This window comes from Neopelma chrysocephalum, unplaced genomic scaffold, assembly GCF_003984885.1.
Source record: "Neopelma chrysocephalum unplaced genomic scaffold, ASM398488v2 Primary Assembly neopelma1_44, whole genome shotgun sequence".
Taxonomy (NCBI): Eukaryota; Metazoa; Chordata; class Aves; order Passeriformes; family Pipridae; genus Neopelma; species Neopelma chrysocephalum.
Window position 1 is genome coordinate 14,316,418 of NW_020897703.1, and position 10,113 is coordinate 14,326,530.

At 36.5% G+C, this 10,113-nt stretch overlaps 1 long non-coding RNA gene across 1 annotated transcript; it reads left to right on the plus strand.

The window, feature by feature from the left end:
• Window positions 1-1,562: 1,562 nt before the first annotated feature.
• Window positions 1,563-10,113, plus strand: LOC113965337. Its single transcript, XR_003533521.1, has 3 exons — window positions 1,563-2,275; window positions 3,223-3,330; window positions 6,236-10,113. It is a non-coding gene; the product is annotated as an uncharacterized LOC113965337 (long non-coding RNA).

Consider the following 10,113-nt stretch of genomic DNA (forward strand, 5'->3'; position numbering starts at 1 on the left):
AGTGCTTTAGTAAAATATTAATGTTGGTGTTGAGCAGTCACAGGACAGAAGCAGTCCAGAGTCTGTATCTGCTTCATACAGAAAAGGCCTGTAATAGAATCAGCAGAATGCCTTAATATGAAGAAGTTTGAAAAGGAAACTAAGCTGTTCTGTATTTTCATTTATTAGACAGGGAGAGGGAACTGAAGAGTAACCTTTAAGAAACTCAAATTGCACCTGAATAATTTGCATTTAGAAAGGATGTTCCTTTTGTGTTCAATTGGTTTATTGAATCCATGTTAGATTCCTGTAAATGCTACACAGCTTTTGCATCTCCAGTATTTTGCCTGAATGAAAGACTCACCTTTGGAACCTGGCTTGGCTATATTACATTTATGTTTAGTCTAATAGAGGTGATGCAAGTCATTGAACTGAATGGCACACATTCCCTTGGTCCTTTAGAAGCAGCTTTAACAACAATCTCACTTGGATGTTCAGAGAGACAGGAATTAACATCATTCCAATGCATAGGAACATGCTTCTGCTTGAAACAGCCTTCTCAAATGCATGTTTCCACAAGGGCAGAGTGTGGAGCTGAAGGAAGAAAAGCTGAACTTACATTTCATTCCCAAGAGAAGTTAAAAAGAAGGCAAGTGCTTTGAATGGTAAGCAAGCATGCCTTCATTTTGATTCTACTGACCTGCCATAAAGAAACAAAACAATGCTCATTTTACTGAAAAAAAACCACTTTGAAAATTAGTGTCTTAAGGAGCTGTGGGGTTGGTATGAATGTGGACTGAGCTCATTTTGTTCCTTTAGTGTACAGTATATGTTGACAGTAAATTCTTCCTGCAGACAGTGGTCATGAGAAGTTTTGCCTTGGGGGTTACACAAAAAACTGTATTAGAAGCGTATGAGAAATCCTGCTGTGTATATGGGACCTCTATATAATACACCTATTTCAGTCCCTTTCTGTTTCAGCTTTTTTGTGAGATCTCTCAAGTATCTTGTACAGAGTCTTTATGGGCAAGGTAGTATTTAAAAGGTGCTTGAGACCTATAATGTTTTGGGATTTGTTTGTGATTTTTATGCAAAAGCAAAATCATAATGAAATCATTCATTAATCTAGTTTGTGAATTACACTGAGAAGTGCTTTGTGGAAAAATACCCAAATCACTAACAGAGATTGGGGATTTAATATTCTACATTAATATACCCAGAACTAGACACATCAGATTGTAAGTAGCATTTTTGAGTTTGTTCATAGCAATAACTACTTTTTTGTATTAAGGGAGGGTGATAGTTTGGTTCTGATCTTGAAAAGCAGGAAAAAGCTAATGTCTTTGTGAACTCTGCACTCTCTTTAGGGGAACTTTGCAATAACCGTGCAATTGCTCTTTTGAGTCAGAGTCTGGGATCTCCTGAGTTATTCTGAATGTGTGCTAGCCTCAATTATTCCTCTGGTCCCCAGGTGGATTTTTTTCTTCCACTGCTCTACAGCTTTCCTTATCCTTTCCCACATGAAGGTAGAAGGGCTAGAGTTTGGAATGACAGTACTGGAAATGGAAAGCTTCTGTAAAAGAGGAATCATAACTTTTGCCCAGAAAATCTCTATGTAGTCTTTGCTTTCATATTGTTGAATCCCATGCCAAGAAGCTATCCAGTAAACAGTTTGCCATAACTAAGCATCAGGACCAAATAACAAGAGCCATGGATAAGATAACCACCATAATAAAGGTCCACTAAAGCCGTATATAAACAAAGCCTTCCCAAACAACCTCGATATTTTGTACCTGTCACATCAGCAAAAAAGGCATGGCTACAATCCTCGACTTCAGTACAGCTGCTTAACTGTAATTGGTTATAAAGTTGTGTAAGAAATTGTCCCATCCTGGTGAATAACCATCTCATCTCATTCATTGTTAGTTCATGGTTGGGTTAGAGCAAGGGTGATATAATAACACACAAAGCAGTAACTTTGGTACCTAAGACTTGCAGCTACCACAAAATGATGCTGTGTATTCTCAGAGGTGGAGGATACAGCCCATCTGACTTCTGTTCTTTGCTCTACCTATTCAAAGAATAATAAATTGATATCAGTAATCTGCTCTATTTTCTCTAGGCACTCCAAGAGTGAGATTTGGAGTATTTAAGGAATCTACTAAAGCTCAGAAATGAAACATAGGCCATCTAGAACAATGGATCTTTCCAAAGTAATAGCAAAGCTTGCCCATGTGAGAACAGAATTTTCTTTGGAAACAGTTCAGCTCTGTCTCAGAAACTACAGATAAGGAACGTAAGTACCCATGTTTGTGTGCATGTGTGTGTAAAACAAAATAAAAATTCCAAAACAAAGCAAGTTGACTTGCTCCTTCCCAGCTCCACATAGACAGAATCGTAGAACTGCAGAGACAACAATTGTTCTTTAGGCAGGCTTTATGCATACCTGAAGCATGGTCAGGAAACAATATAGAAATACATAAAAAAATAGAATGGAAAAAATAAACTAACGTGCAGAAATGTCTTGCTGCTGTTCTGTTTGTCTCTCTATATAGTGTAAATAAATGAGTATGTGCAGTTGATCATGGATTATCCTTTACCCATGAGGGTCTAAAAACTTAATTTGGAACAAGTTTGACAGGGTATTTCACAACTTCTTTGGATTTTTTTTTTTTACTTTTTAATAACTTGGCATATGAATTTATGAGTGTACTGTGGTACTATCATCAAAAAGAAGATCAAAATAGTGACTAGAATAAGTGAAAAGGAGATAGAACTGGCACAAAATCTGTATGGAACAAAGAAGTTACATTTATTATTCAAAGTACAACTCCCATTGGGAACTTGCATAGATATATAAGTCATGATGGAATAGGTCCTCTAACGAAGGACCATTATTATGGGAAGCAGGTAGTCTCCATTTAAAATAAAAAGCTAGGCACAATTATACTGGTTGTTAGCATGCAAGCAGCTAAAAGAGCCCTGTGTGTTATTAGGCACTAACCCTTACTACCTGAAATGGAATTGTCTGATAGGAATATTGGGTAGGTCTTTCTGTGGAAAAAAATGCAAATTGTGGACAAAGTTATCTGTAGGAGTCTTATGACTGATATTAATGGTTTAAGGTTAAGTTTTGTTGGCAATGAAACAAATATTTTGGCTGTTCCTGAGGTCTGTGAGCTTTATTAAATACATGAATTACAAGTAATTTGATAGCATACTATGTTCTCTTTGCTTCCCTAGGATCCTTGAACCTTGACTGAATCCCTTCATCTGAGACAGGCATTGCTTTCACTGTTGTTTCTATGACAGCTGAATGTGAATGGTGAATGTGTCTTTGGAAGGCAGAAGGTGAGGTGCATTGTCTTTTAGTGGTCAAGTCTGATAGACATCCTTTTTTATGTGTTGGTATTGAGTTTTATATAAGATTTTTTTGTATAAGTTTTCCCTAGAGAGAAAGATAAGAAATAAAGGATTAGGATATCTCTCCATACAATAACTCCTACTGTGAAATTCTAGCCCTATTTTTAATGCTAGGTTAATAGTTGGAATTGATGATCTTAAAAAGTCTATGATTCTAATAAGAGCTTTGCTACTGACTTCAGGATGACCACAGTTTTACTCCTAAGGTGCAGTTGTGCTTTTCTAGGAAAGCTAAAGTATAAAATACAGTTTCTGCCAGCACACCATCAATGCAATAGGAAGGGAAGAGGATAACACTGAATTACATCCATAGCCAATAATAGCTGCTGTGAGCATCCTGATGATCAGTGTATTAATGTTAGTCACCAGCTTTTTGGGTTTGTATGAGATTATTTTCTTCAAATCTGAATGAAGTAGACTCAAGATGAATTTGAGTTCTTTATGGAACTGTAGTTAGTATTTTTTTTAAAACTCTTTAAAGAATGTCAGATGTGGTAAAGCTTCTTAGATTTTTATTAATAAAGCACACCATTTATAACTAAGTTTTGAGGCCCTCCAAGGCACTGTTTAATTTTTCAGCTCTCTTTTTTTGGTTCTATCTAGTTCTGTATTAGCTTCCTATCATCGGGTCTTGCCTTTTGTAAAGCAGATATTCTCATGCACACGTTTCTGGGAGGTATTGTGCACATCATGAAAGAAGGAAAATGACTATTGATTGGGATCCCAGTCTTCACTGACCCACTGCTCAGTGGGTATTAGATAGTGTGCTTGGCTATCAGCAACATTGCAGAGAGTCTTTGGCCAGTACATTGCCTACAAGTCATGGATTGAAGACTGTTCCTTCATATCTTTCAGGCAGAGCTAACATACTCTTTTTGATAGGGCTGTTTTGATGTCAGCTAAGAAAATAACTCTTTGATGTGTTTGCATGAGAATGAATCCTGTAGATAAAATTATATTGCATAATAGTTTCCTGCAGCTCCCCAGATACTTATTAGAGTATTCGGAAATTTAATTCAGCCTCTCCCTAAGAATTGAGATCTTCACTTTGTACTTCTGATTGCTTCTCTCAGCTCAATTAATGACATGGAAGCACTTGTTCTTTCTCTGAATAGTGTCTGGGTGCCTCCTGCCAGAGCAATGGAGATCACCTTCTGCTGAGCTTATAGATATATGCAGGAATAGAGCCATAATGGGTGCTTCAGTGCACTGTGTAATACCCTCTTCCAAATTAAGGAGGCTCTGAGACCAGTCAGTTTTTCCCTGCCTATATTTGATTGCACACTTAAAATCAGCTGACTCTCAGATCAAGTGGTGCCTTGTAGCTTTAAGCTCAGCAGTGGCTGTTGTCTGTGTTAGGGAATTTTTCTGTCACTATAAAAGGCAAAACAAGACTAAAGATATTAAAGATAGCCCTGGAATTTTTTTGCAATGATCCTCCCTGAGAAACTTGAAATTTCTTGATTGCAAATAGGAAAACTCTTGAAGTTTCCTACTGGGTAGTACATGGTAAAGAGAACTTGAGAAGGGAAGAAGAGGATTTAATTGAATACTTTCCAAAAATAAAGTGAAAAAAAATTATGTATATCAAATCAGAAGGAAATAGAATAGTAGGGTGAGGTGACAAAGTCCTCTTACAATCTGATAGTACTCAAGACTGGGCAAAGTTCTGCATTGTGGTATTAGATGTCAACATCCTGAGATATTCAGCTTGGCACAGTGAGACCACTTCATTGCCTCATTTCATGCTAGTGTGTTTCAGGCTATGTGCTGAATATTTCCAGTACTTGGCTTTTTATACTATGTGCAATAGATTAAATTTTCCTATTTTGACAGGGAATATCTTTAGCAGGATGCCTTGAAATGCCTTAGGGATTCAAGCTGTCCCTTAATCAATGCTGCAGAGAATGCGGTTTTGATTTTTTTCCTCTAATATATGAACTATGACACTAGATTCATCCTGGCATACATCTGTCAGAGCAAACTGAAGGCATTCAGTTAGAGACACTTCATGACCAGCATAGGGCCAACAAATAGGAGACAATCTAAAAAAGGGGGATTGAAATATAACATAGATGGGAAATATAAGATATCTCAAAATAAGGTCATAATGGAGGACATAAATTGCACATCTATGCAGACAGCAACAGGACATCCTCAAAATATGCTACAGTATCTGCATGCTGATACTGACTTTTACAAATATGCAACAGATATGGATTGTTTCTGAAAAGAACAGCTATGGGTCAAGATGTAACATAACAGAGAAAACAACTCTGCGAATATAAATATTTATTATTAGTGGAGAGAAACTGCTTCCTACTAAAATTGGCAAGAATGATGAATCCAACCCTCTTAGTATTTATTGGAGAATTAGAAGGCTAATGAGGTGCAGCGAAAAACCCTTTTCTGCCTTCTAGAAAAATCAGCAAAGCTAACACTGTCAGACCATAATGAAGAATACTCCAGCATATTGAGAGCTACTGGGCTGCAGATCCACCACTAAAAATTTCCAGTGCCTGATACTGAACCAAAAAGAGAAAAATACAAAATGAAAAATCCTACATTATCTGAAGAACATGCAGAATTCTTTTCCATCTGTATTTTTTGTGATTTTTAATACTTGTGTGAAACACTGCTGGACTGCCATAGAGCAAATTACAAGCAAGAGATGAATGTGTCTGGTTTGATCTCTGAGCTTCTTTGATTAGATGCAGATAAGAGTCAATGTCATCTCTACATATTGTGGCATGTTTAACATCTGCTGTTCCTTTCTGGGTTGGTTTGCAGTTTGAGTCCTTAACTTATGACCTTTTCTTTTTCTTTGATTTAGCCATTGATTACACCCCAGAAGATGTGATTCATTTGAACTACAAAATCTCTGCTTGTTGTGGTACTAATAAGCATTGTGCCTACTGAAAGCTGTAGCAGAAGAGAAAGGGAGGAGGCCTAACATGCCTGACGCTGTCTTTTGTCTGTGTTGCAGCAAAGGGAGAAGGAAAGATGTATAGGAATTGTCTTATCATCATGCACACGTATACACACACATAAGCATTTTTATTTCTTTATCTAATCTCCTGGACGCTTTTTCAATGCCTGTCTTAACCCTTTGTTCTTGAAGTAAGCAAGGAAAAACTATACGACAAGCATTTAATTTTTTTCTTTCTTGAGAGCAGCTAGTGTCCCTTGTGTTGAGAAGAAAATAGTACCGTGTGGAAAGCTAAATTTCAATTAATGCATCAAAGGGCAGTTTGTGGTGTTTTGCCTATAACTAAGGCTTAACTGAGTTGCAGGACTGGGAATTTTGTGTTTTCCTATATGCTCACTTACTGCATTCTTAGCTCTCCTACTTTTCTAGTCTTCCTCTGTTTCTCCAAATGGGACTAATGAAAGCAGTATAATCTTGTCGAATATGGTTCTTGCTGAGGAATTAGATGAACAGCTGCTGGAAACAGTCTGGGAATACAATTCGGTGAAAAAAAAGAGATGAGGTACAAACAAATTCCCTTATGATGCCATTCATTCTATATGCAGTATTATACCAGAGGGTGGAAAAATGGGAAGGCCTAAAATTCAATTTCAATTTGAGCTGGTTTAAAAAGAAGCAATTCTACATACATTGCAGCCACAAAAGCATATATTTATAGGCACAGGCTTTCACTTTGTAGGTAGAAACTGCACAGCTGGTTGTGTACATCTGGTTTTTTGCATGCATAAGAACTTACTTTTACAGGCACAACAATTGTACTTTCTTCTCAGTATTTCCCAAACAGTTATGCTAATTCCTACATTATCTAGTTCATATCTCTTCTTCGTGCTTTAAACAAGGTTGGGAAGGGGAAGAAAACCCTACATTTTGGCATGCAGGACAATCAAAAATCCAATCCAGAAACTGAAAAAGTCATTGGTATGTGTCAGTGTTCCTGCAATATCCTCCCACTCACATTTTTGCATTGTAAAAATCCAGCATGCAATTGTTGGTTAGGACTGGAAATTAAAGCTAATCTCCTCAGTTGCCTTATGCATGTCATACACCAATTGAAGTAATGGTGTTTTGCTTTCTTGTCTTGCTACTTCAGTGAACTTCTTCTCAGGTCCTTTACACCTAGCAGTGTCTGGGAAACACACACAGAATTAAACATGCCTGTCTATGGAAATGGGAGAGTCAAACACAAGAATTATGTTGATCTTGGATAAATTATCATTTAGTGTAGTTCTAATAATTCACACTATTTGGTAAAGTTTGGTGGGGATCTTGGTAATATAGAACATGCTGTGGCCTTTGGCCACACATCCCATATTTTGAATCAGATTTCCACCAACTTGTTTCCTTTCATCCTACTGATGGCCAGTAGCCAGTAGTAGGAGTTGGATTCTTTTCTTGATTGGTGGGTTAGAACACATGAAAACCCTCTTATGCTGTGTATGTTTTGTAAACTACAAGCTTGGACTGAAAACAGCCATTTTAGAGTTCTAGGAAAGTAATTTTAAATAAATAGTTCAAAATATTATTCTGGAACAGAATTTTTTCCAGTTTTTTAAAATTGGAAGAGGCCTTCTTGGTAGTTATGAAGAAAGAAATATGTATTTTTTAAAAATAACTCTTAGACATCATCTAAAAGTTTAACAGTCATGAAGATTTCATCATAAATGACATTTTGGTTTCTCTAAAAGGGATTGCATTAGCTCTCAGAATGGAAGTGTCACCAGATCAACTGTAACTATAGCTTGACACTTTGTGCTTCTGTGCATGTGCACAGCTTGATATTATCTAAGTACTGGTAACAGTGATACCTAAGGCTGCCCTGGATAAACACAGGTTTCTGATGACAGCATCTTAAGTACAGGAGAAAAGCTCTTGTGCAGTTTACATTTATGATACCATCATATCCCTGAGGTGCTGACAGAGCTTCATTCACAGTTTTTCGGTGAGTTGTTTTTCTGTATTTCATGTATCACTTCTCTTTCTTGGTGAAAATTATTGATATTTCTTCTCTTTAATAAAGCCAGATTAAAATTAAGAATGAATGTCAAAATACCTTTTACTAACCTCGTTATTTTAAAAGAATTCAAAATCCCAATTTGACTTCTTAATGGTTGTAAAATGTATGTTTTGGACAATAGAACTGTATTTTAAGAAATAAAGCAATAAATAAAGAATATTTTTGACACATTTATGTTTAAAAATTGCTGAAGTTAGTTTTCTTTATTTTTTCATTTTCATAGTTATTTTTTATTTTACGTGGAGGTTTGTTTTATTTTACTAAGACCTTGGTTCACCACAACAGTTGTACTGCCTAATCTATAGCAATCACGTTAAATGAAACAGGTTCTCCAGTACTGAAATCATTACGGGAAAAAAGAAAAAGGAGGTCCAGTCCACCATCCCTGTTGTGGCAGGAAATGGGTAACTAGGTCATCCCTGACAGATGTTTGTATAGGCTGCTGTTAAAAACCACAAATGAAGGGGATTCCACAACCTCTTAAACCTATTCCATCTAATCTAGACTTTAAGTTGAAAGGATTTTTTTGTTGTTGTTTCATTTTTTATATGTACTCTGCTGCATAATTGTTATAATTCAGGTGGGTACAAAGATCTGTTGACCATGACTTTCTGTATGCTACCTTTTAAAATACACATTTTCCCTCCGGTCTTCTTTTTCTGAGGAAGCCAAGCCCCATTCCTTCAATCTTTCTTTGTAAGTCATATTTTCAAAATAATTTACCATTCTTGTTGATTTCATTTCAACTCCATCCAAATTGTTGAAATTGTTCTTAGAGTGCATTGCCCAAAATTGCACAGAATGCTCCAGCTGAGGCCTCAGCAGCACTGAAGACTGCAAAATAATTAGGTCCTGCATCTCACATACTGCACACTCCTAGTACATCCTGGAATGCAAAATGCCTTTCTGCAATGTCATCACGTTGTCGACTAATATTTAGTTTGAAATCCACTTGAACCTTCCTATCATTCTATCATCATCAGGTTATATTAATATACTCTGTTTTATTTTTGTCATGGGTAGTACCTAATTTCTCTCTGTCTAGTATGAGCTTGTTGCAGTTATACTGTTTCTCACATTAGCTAAATATTTTGGATTCTGATCTGCTTTCCTGTGTATTTGCAACCCTCTTCCAGATTTTTTTGCAAATTTTACAAGTTTAGTCCCTGTTTTATTATCCAAGCTGTTCAATGAAAAATTGAATAGAATAGGATGGATGAGAAATCCCTGAAGGATGTTACTGCAGTGCCATCCTACTCTGTCAGGAAACTGTTGATAAATACTGTTTGAGAGAAATACTTAACGACTTGTGTGTCAACTGTTACTTGAATTTGTCTACACGATTTTTTTTGTTGCAGGCAAAATTAATGAGGACCCGACTAAAAGCTTTGTTAAAGTACAGATATCACATTTACTGCTTCCTTCTTATTCAATAGGCCTGCTGCCCTTTCTAGGAAGGAAATTGGAGAGATTTGACACAATAATGATTCTAAGATTACATTTTAAAATCTTACTACTTAACTGTTTTCTATCATACTGTTGTCTTCATGCCTATACACTAACTGCCTAATAACCTGGATAGTATCCCTCAGAGATGGATGAAGTTATTTATGAAAGTTAGGTCAATTGAACTTTATTTCCTAGGACAGGCAGCATTTTCATCCTTTCTAGTCTTCTAGGACCTCCCTTGCACTTCATGAATTCTCAA